Below are 13,194 nucleotides of genomic sequence, written 5' to 3'. Positions count from 1 at the left end.
GGATCTGGTCGACTGGCGGATCTGGGAGAATCTGGACGACTGGCAGATCTGGGAGAATCTGGACGACTGGCAGATCTGGAAGAGTCTGGTCGACTGGCAGATCTGGAAGAGTCTGGTCGACTGGCAGATCTGGAAGAGTCTGGTCGACTGGCAGATCTGGAAGAGTCTGGTCGACTGGCAGATCTGGAAGAGTCTGGTCGACTGGCAAATCTGGAAGAGTCTGGTCGACTGGCAGATCTGGAAGAGTCTGGACGACTGGCAGATCTGGAAGAGTCTGGACGACTGGCAGATCTGGAAGAGTCTGGACGACTGGCAGATCTGGAAGAGTCTGGACGACTGGCAGATCTGGAAGAGTCTGGTCGACTGGCAGCTCTGTCTGCTCCATGCTGACTGGCTGCTCCATGCTGACTGGCAGCTCTGGCTGCTCCATGCTGACTGGCTGCTCCATGCTAACTGGCAGCTCTGGCTGCTCCATGCTGACTGGCTGCTCTATGCTGACTGGCTGCTCTGGCTGCTCCATGCTGACTTGCTGCTCCATGCTGACTGGCGGCCCTGGCTGCTCCATGCTGACTGGCGGCCCTGGCTGCTCCATGCTAACTGGCAGCTCTGGCGGCTCCTTGCAGACTGGCAGCTCTGGCGGCTCCTTGCAGACTGGCAGCTCTGGCGGCTCCTTGCAGACTGGCAGCTTTGGCGGCATCCTGCAGACAGGCAGCTCTGGCGGCTCCTTGCAGACTGGCAGCTCCATGCAGACTGGCAGCTCTATGCAGACTGGCAGCTCCATGCAGACTGGCAGCTCCTTGCAGACTGGCAGCTCCTTGCTAACTGGCAGCTCTAAGCTAACTGGCAGCTCTATGCTAACTGGCAGTTCTGAACAGGCGGAAGACTCCGGCAGCGCTGTAGAGGCGGAAAGCTCTGACAGCGCTAAACAGGCGGGAGACTCCGACAGCGCTGGAGAGGAGGAGGGCTCCGACAGCGCTGGACAGGCGAGGCGCACTGTAGGCCTGATGCGTGGTACTGGCACTGGTGGTACTGGGCCAAGGACACGCACAGGAAGCCTGGTGCGGGGAGCTGCTACCGGAGGGCTGGGGTGTGGAGGTGGTACTGGAAAAACCGGACCGTGCAGGCGCACTGGAGCTCTTGAGCACCGAGCCTGCCCAACCTTACCTGGTTGAATGCTCACGGTCGCCCTGCCAGTGCGGCGAGGTGGAATAGCCCGCACTGGGCTATGCAGGCGAACCGGAGACACCGAGCGCAAGGCTGGTGCCATGTAAGCCGGCCCAAGGAGACGCACTGGGGACCAGCTGCGTAGAGCCGGCTTCATGGCATTAGGCTCGACGCTCAATCTAGCCCGGCAGACACGCGGAGCTGGAATATACCGCACCGGGCTATGCACCCGCACTGGAGACACCGTGCGCACCACTGCATAACACGGTGCCTGTCCGGTCTCTCTAGCCCCCCGGTAAGCACAGGGAGTCTGCTCAGGTCTCCTACCTGGCATAGCCATACTCCCTGTTAGCCCCCCCCCAATAAATTTTTGGGGCTGCCTCTCAGGCTTCCATCCGCGTCGCCGTGCTGCCTTCTCATACCAGCGCCTCTCTGCTTTCACCGCCTCCATTCTACGGTAACCCTCCTCGCACTGCTCCAGCGAATCCCAGGCGGGCTCCGGCACTCTCCCTGGGTCGGCCGCCCACCTGTCGATCTCCTCCCAAGTAGTATACTCCATACTGTACTCCTCCTTGGGCTGTTCCTGTTGTTTCTTCTCCCACTGCACCTTAGTGCGGCTACACTCCCCTGGTTTAGCCCAGGGTCCTCTCCCGTCGAGGATTTCCTCCCATGTCCAGAAATCCTTATTGCGCTTCTCCTCGCGCTGCTCCTGCCTGTTGACACGCTGCTTGGTGGTGGGTGATTCTGTAACGAGTTTCGTCTTCATACGAAGGAGAGTCGGACCAAAATGCAGCGTGTGGTTTACGATCCATGTTTATTAATAATACGAAACACGAATCTCCAATACAATACTACAAAACAAAACGTAACGAAACCCTAACAGCCTATATAGTGTGAACACAGGGACACATAGGACAGGAACAATCACCCACAAACACACAGTGAAACCCAGGCTACCTAAATATGGTTCCCAATCAGAGACAATGACGAACACCTGCCTCTGATTGAGAACCATATCAGGCCGAACATAGAACTGGACAAACTAGACATGTAACATAGAATGCCCACTCAGATCACACCCTGACCAACCAAAACATAGAATACAAAGTAAACTATGGTCAGGGCGTGACAAACATAAAGATATAAAACTGTATTTTTTTGTGAAGAATCAACAACAAGTGGGACACAATCATGAAGTGGAACGACATTTATTGGATATTTCAAACTTTTTTAACAAATCAAAAACTGAAAATTGGGCGTGCAAAATTATTCAGCCCCTCTACTTTCAGTGCAGCAAACTCTCTCCAGAAGTTCAGTGAGGATCTCTGAATGATCCAATGTTGACCTAAATGACTAATGATGATAAATACAATCCACCTGTGTGTAATCAAGTCTCCGTATAAATGCACCTGCACTGTGATAGTCTCAGAGGTCCGTTAAAAGCGCAGAGAGCATCATGAAGAACAAGGAACACACCAGGCCGAGATACTGTTGTGAAGAAGTTTAAAGCCGGATTTGGATACAAAAAGATTTCCCAAGCTTTAAACATCCCAAGGAGCACTGTGCAAGCGATAATATTGAAATGGAAGGAGTATCAGACCACTGCAAATCTACCAAGACCTGGCCGTCCCTCTAAACTTTCAGCTCATAAAAGGAGAAGACTGATCAGAGATGCAGCCAAGAGGCCCATGATCACTCTGGATGAACTGCAGAGATCTACAGCTGAGGTGGGAGACTCTGTCCATAGGACAACAATCAGTCGTATATTGCACAAATCTGGCCTTTATGGAAGAGTGGCAAGAAGAAAGCCATTTCTTAAAGATATCCATAAAAAGTGTCGTTTAAAGTTTGCCACAAGCCACCTGGGAGACACACCAAACATGTGGAAGAAGGTGCTCTGGTCAGATGAAACCAAAATTGAACTTTTTGGCAACAATGCAAAACGTTATGTTTGACGTAAAAGCAACACAGCTCATCACCCTGACCACACCATCCCCACTGTCAAACATGGTGGTGGCAGCATCATGGTTTGGTCCTGCTTTTCTTCAGCAGGGACAGGAAAGATGGTTCAAATTGATGGGAAGATGGATGGAGCCAAATACAGGACCATTCTTGGATAAAACCTGATGGAGTCTGCAAAAGACCTGAGACTGGGACGGAGATTTGTCTTCCAACAAGACAATGATCCAAAACATAAAGCAAAATCTACAATGGAATGGTTCAAAAATAAACATATCCAGGTGTTAGAATGGCCAAGTCAAAGTCCAGACCTGAATCCAATCTAGAAAGAACTGAAACCTGCTGTTCACAAATGCTCTCCATCCAACCTCACTGAGCTCGAGCTGTTTTGCAAGGAGGAATGGGAAAAAATGTCAGTCTCTCGATGTGCAAAACTGATAGAGACATACCCCAAGCGACTTACAGCTGTAATCGCAGCAAAAGGTGGCGCTACAAAGTATTAACTTAAGGGGGCTGAATAATTTTGCACGCCTAATTTTTCAGTTTTTGATTTGTTAAAAAAGTTTGAAATATCCAACAAATGTCGTTCGACTTCATGATTGTGTCCCACTTGTTGTTGATTCTTCACAAAAAAATACAGTTTTATATCTTTATGTTTGAAGCCTGAAATGTGGAAAAAGGTCGCAAAGTTCAAGGGGGCCGAATACTTTCGCAAGGCACTGTATTAACAAAACAAACAATTTCAAGTCAACCAACTTCACGTCAAGAAAGAATTGTCAGGTCCAACATTTTTGACACCCTTGATAAAGATGAGCAAAAAAAATACTAAAATAAATAACTATAATAAATATAGAGCTATATTATATGCTCCCAGAAAATATTATTTTATACTCAGAGAAATAGATTTGATTTAACAACCAATAATTTCAAAAAGGCCAATCAACCAACACTTCCAATTATTATGTCATTGCAGGGCTACAGCATATTGATGCCATAAGTTAATGGTGCCACCTGTCAATGATTTTAGAAGGTGGGATAATGATGATTTAAATGGTTTCTCTGCCCAGATCTGTCTACACTTGTAAGATATCCAAATGCAATGTGTGCCCGACTACCTCCGGAGGTGGTAAGGAAGATCTGATCACAATCAGATCACAATGCGTCTTTTAATTGTCGACACCTGTCTGAAATGTGGGCACAATCAGAATATGGACAAGATCGGGACAATGATGGATGTTAGAACAAGGTATAAACGGGGCTTTTGTCTCCTTTGCAACCTTGACCTTCTACCCCACCAAAACAAACTTTATTTATTATTTATTTATTTATTTTGCTTTGGGAATCTTTCAAAACTTGAAAAACAAAAATAACTCCATACAGCACTGGCACCAACTGATCGTTGAATATGTACACATGGAACAAATCCCAATGACAACAACCCATCAAACAGCTGCATTCATTACGGTCTGGAATACATTACTAGTCCATCTGAATCTCATATCCAACTTATCAATTCAACCCCTTCATGTACACTCCAAAGTAAATGTCACTCGACTGTACAAATGTTTTGTATCCCTACTTTGTGAGTTGTGTGTTGGTGGTTCTACCACAGGGTAAGAAGTGTGTCAAGTGCAGTAGCCAAGGGCCACAGATTGAAAGTAGTAAGCCTCCCCCTCCCAGAAGCCTCTTCACTATCAAGACCCTTGCAGTGCCTCCTCATGGCAACACATATGGTAAGTAGCTAACTTAATGCTCATGCTAAACTGCTTGCGATCTTGCAGCAGCAGTGGGCCACAGAGATATAATGTGCATGCCCACTCTCATGTGGACACGCCCAACCACTGCCCCAGCTATGGGTTAATAGTTAAAGAGCTCCAAGCATCAAAGAGTGGAGTGGGACTCTGAGCGCAAACAGCCAACAGCAAATGTCAGGAGGATCTGTGCTCCCTGATGCTCCAGGACTTGGGGAGATTGAGGCATAAAAGATGGTACCTATTGGCCACTAGTTTTCCAATTGTAGAAAATATATATCCATATCCTAATATCCATTGATATGACTGGTTTCTATCAGTTATTCATAGAATTGCACCTGTGTCATGTAGGTAATTAGTCCGGACTCCTTAAAAAGTAGGGTTATTGTGAGTACACATGATATATAAGGAAATTATTTATCTGCAAATAAGCATGGAACTATGGTCAATGAATACAATGTCATATCTAAGGTATAGACTGGATTGTATCAATACTATGTTGGGGTGTGGATAAGGCAATGGAGCTTAGATGTAAGAAGCGTGGGTTGTGTGAGAAATTGGGTTTAGGTGTTTACAGCCAAGCTGATGTGTGGTAGTAAATTACTGTTTTGTTTATTTAGAAGTACATGATTTTCAGGAGATGTCGCCCTGCATCTCAATATTTGTTTTAATCTCTTTTAAGCTGCTGGGAGGAAGACCCCTCTTCCATCTAGAGAGTTTATAGCAAGATAGAGAAAATGGTTATTGCAGCTGACTCCCTTCCTGTAGTGGTGTAAAGTACTTAAGTAAACAAATATAAGAACTACTTAAGTATTTTTTGGGGTATCTGTAATTTACTATTTATATTTTTGACAACTTTTACTTCACTACATTCCTAAAGAAAGTACTCCATACATTTCCCCTGACACCCAAAAGTACTCATTACATTTCGAATGCTTAGGATCACAGGAAAATTGTCAAATTCACACACCTATCAAGAGAACATCCCTGGTCATCCCTACTTCCTCGGATCAGGTGCTCACTGAACACAAATGCTTAGTTTCTAAATTGTGTTGGAGTGGGCACTTAGCTATCCATAATGAAAAATAAAGAAAATCGTGCCGTGTGGTTTTCTTAATATAAGGACTGTGAAATGAGTTTATTTTGTTACTTAAGTATATTTTAGCAATTACATATACTTTTGATACTTATAATTAAAACCACATACTTTTAGGCTTTTACTTAACTAGTATTTTAATAGGTGACTTATACTTTAGTAATTTTCTATTAAGGTATCTTTACTTTTACTCGAGTATGACAATTGGGTACTTTTTCCCCATCACTCACTTCCTACAGTGGTGGCCTCTGTGCATCTTGCTGACCAGGCTCCACCAATAAATCCTTCAGCAACAGGTTCTGAAGGACACGTTTTCCTGTGGTGTATGCAGAAGTGAGTGATCTCTGACCTTCTCACTGACTGCCACATTGAAAGCAGTGTGTAGGTCACACTAATCTTTTGCAATTTGCATTTAATTTAGCTGAAAGTACTTGCACATCCAACATGACATGTGTTACACACAGCAACAAGCACTTGCCATGCCTGATGGTCCTGGGCCAATTTTTCAGCCAAGACAGGCTCATGGTCTTCAAATCATTTGTATCTAGGCACAAGGCGAGACCCAAATGCAGACACAGGATGCAGATGATTGGAGTCTAACAATGTTTATTAATCCAAAGGGGTAGTCAAGAGAATGGTCGTGGACAGGCAAAAAGGTCAAAACCAGATCAGAGTCCAGGAGGTACAGAGTGGCAGACAGGCAGGCAGGCAGGTCAAGGCAGGCAGAATGGTCAGGCAGGCAGGTACAAAGTCCAGAAACAGGCAAGGGTCAAAATCAGGAGGACTAGAAAAAAGAAAATGCAAAAAGCAAGTGAACAAGAAAACTGCACAGAGAGTGTGCTGTCAATAACGAGGACAGGTGAAACTGATCAGGGTGTGACACATTCGTGGTTGAATCAGAGGTATGGATTAAAGTCTAAAGGACAACAAAACCATGTTGTCTTGACACATTTGGTAAAGGGCAGTTGAAAGTACGCTCAGCAGTATTCCATTCAGATCATACATACATAGCATTTCAGTTATACCTTCATTCTTACAGATTTATGGGGTGATCACATCAGAGCCAAAGTAAGGTAGCAGTTACTGAAATTATCACACTCGAGGATAAAGTTAATATACATGAAATAATAAATAATATTTTATTCACATCAACTGACAACTAACTCTTGCGACTGGCATATCAACAGAGTTGATTGGAATTTGTTTCATTGCAGCTCATACAAAAACAGTAGAAAGTAAAAACAGTATCACAGAATAAAATGCAAAAAACATACATAAAAGCATTAATTTGATGATGGAGGGCCTCTACATACATACAAGGCCTCTAATGACAAGCGCTCTACATACAAGGCCTCTAATGACAAGCGCTAATCAGAACAGTATTGTCCTCACTAAAGTGCCAGTAGGAGGAATCTACAAGACTATTGAGACGCAGGCACAGTGTGTGTCCTCAAGGTGAGGAGGTATTGAAGGTATTGAAGGGTTGCCGGGAGGCGACGGGAGATATGTCCTCATGGGCGAACATGAAGACATAGCTCGGTTTTCGTAGTAACAGGAACTGCAAGAAGTCGGCCATCATGGCACAGAGCTCCAGGTGCTTCCGCGGGTACCAGGCATGCTCCACCTTCAACTCGTCCTGTAATACACACATCGGGTCATGTTGGAAACTTAGGGGTTGGTGGTTTAAGATTACGGGGCTAGGTGAGAGTAGGGGGTAATGGCAGGCTGTAGGGAAAGACTAATGTGTCACCTTTTTGTCCAGGAACTTGGAGTGAATCTGCATGTCCTCCTCCCACACCAGACGGCTCTTTAAAACACATTTACACATACATGTAAATAGAGGAACATTCCTAATAGTGTGTGTCTGTGTATCTGTGTATGTGTGCAAAAACTGTGTGTTTGGGGAGGGAGCAGCTGGAGCCTCATCTTGACGGGAAAGCCCAACTGCACTCGGCTGGCCAGGTACCTAAAAAGGAAATCACACAGGGAAATAGATGGCAGGAGCAGTGGTGCCCTGTATGTCCCGGGTTACCCTGGTGTAGGCTGGGTTACTGTAAAAGCACTTGGTGCCAACTGAAAAGAAAATGCCATATATAATTTTGACTAATTGTATAAGTGATGTCTACTTACCTATCAGGTAGAAAGTAGCAGTGTCAACACTGCCAAGTGGCTGGGATATCCTCCACTGAGTCCACTGTCCTCCCAACCCCAAACACATCCACCACTTTCACTCCCACAGTCTGGCGTTAGCACCCCACCTCCCTCTGACCAGTATGACCCACCAGACTCTTCACACATTTGGGCAGAAGCGAGATGAATTCAAACACAACTAAGAACACACATCAACTTCATAGAGCAGTGAACACACTTATCTCACAAAAACACAAGTATTATGAGTAGGGCAGACTAAAACAACTGACGCACACACACGGATGAACACACTCAAATATGTGGAGGTTGAGATGGGTGTCCTGGTGAAAGGAGAGAAATGTCATGTTTTTCGGCAAGTTCTTCCTCAGATGGAGCAGTATCAGAAGTAGCAGGCTGGAACCCTCAGGTTGTGTGTCTATTTGTCACTAAGACCTGGCACTAAAACCACACTCAACGAGCTGTATAAGGCCACAAGAAAATGTTCATCCAGAAGCGGCGCGCCTACTGGCCGGGGACTTTAATGCAGGCAAACTTAAATCCGTTTTACCTCATTTTTACCTGCATGTCCAATGTGAAACCAGAGTAGAAAAAAACTCTAGACCACCTTTACTCCACACACAAAGATGCATACAAATCTCTCCCTCGCCCTCCATTTGGCAAATCTGACCATAATGCTATCCTCATAATTCCTGTTTACAAGCTAAAACTAAAGCAGGAAGTACCAGTGACTTGCTCAATACGGAAGTGGTCAGATGACGCGGATGCTACGCTACAGGACTGACTTGCTAGCACAGACTGGAATATGTTCCTGGATTCATCCAATGGAATAGAAGAGTATACCACCTCAGTCACTGGCTTCATCAATAAGGGCATCAACGAAGTTGTCTCCACAGTGACTGTATGTATATATCCCGTCCATAAGCCATGGATTAGAGGCAACACCCGCACCGAGCTAAAGGCTAGAGCTGCCGCTTTCAAGGAGCGTGACACTAATCCGGATGCTTATAAGAAATCCCGCTATGCCCTCAGACGAACCATCAAAGCGACAATAAAGGACTAAGATTGAATCCTACTACACCGGCTCTGACGCTCATCGGATGTGGCAGTCCTTGCAAACTATTACAGACTACAAAGGGAAACCCAGACGCGAGCTGCCCAGTGACGCGAGCCTACCAGATGAGCTAAATGCCCTTTATGCTCGCGTCGAGGCAATCAACACTGAAGCATGCATGAGAGCACCAGTTGTTCCGGACGACTTTGTGATCACGCTCTCCGTGACCGATGTGATCAAGACCTTTAAACAGGTCTTCACAAGGTCGCGGGGCCAGATGGGTTACCAGGACATGTACTCAGAGCAGGCGTGGACCAACTGGCAAGTGTCTTCACTGACATTTTCATTCTCTCCCTGACCGAGTCTGTAATACCTGCATGTTTCAAGCAGACCACCATCATAGTCCCTGTAACCTACCTAAATGACTACAGCCCCGGAGCACTCACCTCGGTAGCCATGAAGTGATTTGAAAGGATGGTCATGGCTCACATCAACACCATCATCCCCGAAACCCTAGACTCACTCCGATTCACATACCACCCCAACAGATCCACAAATGACACAATCTCAAATGCATTCCACACTGCCCTTTCCCACCTGGACAAAATGTGAGAATGCTGTTCATTGACTACAGCTCAGCGTTCAACAGCCTAGTGCACACAAAGCTCATCACTAAGCCTGGGACTAAACACCTCCCTCTGCAACTGGATCTTGGACTTCCTGACAGCTCGCCGTCAGGTGGTAAGGGTATGCAACAACACATCTCCCATACGGATCCTCAACACGGGGGCCCCTCAGGGGTGCGTGCTTAGTCCCCTCCTGTACCCCAACACCATCATTAAATTTGCTGATGACACAACAGTGGTAGGCCTGATCACCGTCAACGATAATCAAATGGCCTCCCGGACTATTTACATTGCCCCCCCCCCCCACACAGCTGCTACTCGCTGTTTATTATCTATGCATAGTCACTTTACAAATTACCTCGACTAACCTGTACCCCCGCACATTCACTTGGTACCGGAACCAAAGGGAGTGACATATATAGGGCAGATTATCAAGAAGGTGATGGAGTCCGGGTGAGAGATGACGCGCAGGTGCGTGTAACGATGGTGACAGATGTACGCCATAACGAGCAGCCTGGTGACCTAGAGGCCGGAGAGGGAGTACAAGTGACACAACGCATGTGACGAATACAATTTTATTTGACAGCTTATAGGGAGGAGGTCAGAGACCTTGAAGTGTGGTGCCAGGAAAACAACCTCTCCCTCAACGTGAGCAAAACAAAAGAGCGGATCGTGGACTACAAAAAAAGGCAGGCTGAACACGCCCCCATTCACATTGACGGGGCTGTAGTGGAGTGGGTCGAGAGATTCAAGTCCCTTGGTGTCCACATCACCAACAAACTACCATGGTCCATACAGAACAAGACTGTTGTGAAGAAGGCACGACAACACCTTTTCCCCCTCAGGAGACTGAAAAGATTTGGCATGGGTCCCCAGATCCTCAAAAAGTTATACAGCTGCACCATCAAGAGCATCCTGGCCGGTTGCATCACCGCCTGGTATGGCAACTGCTCGGCATCAGATGCTCGGCATTTGTTAGCTAATCCAAGTTTATCATTTTAAAAGGCTAATAGATCACTAGAAAACACTTTTGCAATTATGTTAGCACAGCTGAAAACTGTTGGTCTGATTAAAGAAGCAATAAAACTGGCCTTCTAGACTAGTTTGTGGGTTCGATTACGGGCTCAAAATGGCCAGAAACAAATAACTTTCTTCTGAAACTAATCAGTCTATTCTTGTTCTGAGAAATGAAGGCTATTCCATGCGAGAAACTGCCAAGAAACTGAAGATCTCGTACAATGCTGTGTACTACTCCCTTCACAGAACAGCGCAAACGGGCTCTAACCAGAATAGAAAGAGGAGTGGGAGGCCTCGGTGCACAACTGAGCAAGAGGACAAGTACATTAGAGTGTCTAGTTTGAGAAACATACGCCTCACAAGTCCTCAACTGGCAGCTTCATTAAATAATACCCGCAAAACACCAGTCTCAACAGTGAAGAGGTGACTCCGGGATGCTGGCCTTCTAGGCAGAGTTGCAAAGAAAAGGTTATATCTCAAACTGGACAATAAAAAGAAAATATTAAGATGGACAAAAGAACACAGACACTGGACAGAGGAACTTTGCCTAGAAGGCCAGCATCCCGGAGTCGCCTCTTCACTGTTGACGTTGAGACGGGTGTTTTTGGGAACACCTACACATTCAAGGGTTTTTCTTTATGTTTACTATTTTCTACATTGTAGAATAATAGTGAAGACATCAAAACTATGAAATAACACACGTAGTAACCAAAAAGTAACCAAATAGCTACCCTTTGTAACCAAATAGCCACCCTTTGCCTTGTTGAAAGCTTTGCACACTCTTGGCATTCTCTCAACCAGCTTCACCTGGAATGCTTTTCCAACAGTCTTGAAGTAGTTCCCACATATACTGAGCACTTGTTGGCTGCTTTTCCGTCACTCTGCGGTCCGAGTCATCCCAAACCTTCTCAATTTGGTTTAGGTCGGGGGATTTTGGAGACTGATGCAGCACTCCATCACTCTCCTTCTTGGTCAAATAGCCCTTACACTGCCTGGAGGTGTGTTGGGTCATTGTCCTTTTGAAAAACAAATAATAGTCCCACTAAGCCCAAACCAGATGGGATGGCATATCGCTGCAGAATGCTGTGGTAGCCATGCTGGTTAAGTGTGCCTTGAATTCTAAATAAATCACAGACAGTGTCATCAGCAAAGCACCCCCACACCATAACACCGATTCCTCCATGCTTTACATTGGGGAAAACATATGCTGAAATCATCCGTTCAACCACACCGCGCGGCTCACAAAGACACAGCGGTTGAAACCAAAAATCTACAATTTAAACTCCAGACCAAAGGACACATTTCCATCGGTCTAATGTCCATTGCTCATATTTCTTGGCCGAAGCTAGTCTCTTCTTCTTATTGGTGTCCTTTAGCAGTGGTTTCTTTGCAGCAATTCAGCCATGAAGGCCTGATTTACACAGTCTCCTCTGAACAATTGATATTGAGATGTGTCTGTTCCTTGAACTATATGAAGCATTTATTTGGGCTGCAATTTCTGAGGCTGGTAACTCTAATGAACGTATCCACTGCAGCACTGGACTTGGTCTTTTACCAAATAGGGCTGTCTTCTGTATTCCCCCCCGCCCCTACCTTGTCACAACACAACTGATTGCCTCAAACTTATTAAGAAGGAAATAAATTCCACAAATGAACTTTTAACAAGGCACACCGTTAATTGAAATGCATTCCAGGTGACTACCTCATGAAGCTGGTTGAGAGAATGCCAAGAGTGCGCCAAGCTGTCATCAAGGCAAAGGGTCTCAAACAAATCAAAATATATTTTATATTTAACACTTTTTTGATGACTACATGATTCCATGTGTGTTATTTCATAGTTTTGATATCTTCACTATTATTCTTCAATGTAGAAAATATTACAAATAAAGAAAAACCCTTGATTGAGTAGGTGTCCTAAATCTTTGGACCAGTAGCGTTCATGGAAAGATTATGTCATGAATGTTGAAACAAAGTGTAAGAAGGTGGTGGTGGTGAATCTTATGCGCTCTGTCTCTGGTTATGAATGGGTTGCTGACAGACAATCGTTGATGGATATTTATAGAGCTCAATTGATTACGGGCGTATAGTTTATGGAACAGCTCAAAGGCTTGGCTTCAGAAGCTGGCCAGAATCCAGTATATAGCTTTAAGGATATGTATTGGGGCATTTAAATCAACATATGTATGTGTCTTACAAGTGGAGGCAGGTGAGATGCCTTTGGATATACAGTGTAAAAAAGTGTATTGGGTTCGGTTGAAAAGCTGTGAGGTTGAGCATCCCACTGCTACTGTTAGATGACTGTTGGGAATATACTAGTAGATAAGGCAGTGGTTTTTGTTGGACATTTGGAAAGCTTGCTGATGAGAGTGGTTTGAGGGA

General features: G+C 45.4%; 1 pseudogene; it reads right to left on the bottom strand.

The window, feature by feature from the left end:
* Window positions 1–7,420: 7,420 nt before the first annotated feature.
* LOC139409703 (ciliogenesis-associated TTC17-interacting protein-like) lies at window positions 7,421–11,827 on the bottom strand (annotated as a pseudogene).
* Window positions 11,828–13,194: the final 1,367 nt, after the last annotated feature.

The sequence above is a fragment of the Oncorhynchus clarkii genome, chromosome 5 (assembly GCF_045791955.1).
Source record: "Oncorhynchus clarkii lewisi isolate Uvic-CL-2024 chromosome 5, UVic_Ocla_1.0, whole genome shotgun sequence".
In the NCBI taxonomy this organism is placed as follows: domain Eukaryota; kingdom Metazoa; phylum Chordata; class Actinopteri; order Salmoniformes; family Salmonidae; genus Oncorhynchus; species Oncorhynchus clarkii.
Note: the sequence above shows the minus strand (reverse complement) of the source record. Positions and strands in the feature narration are given on the sequence as shown.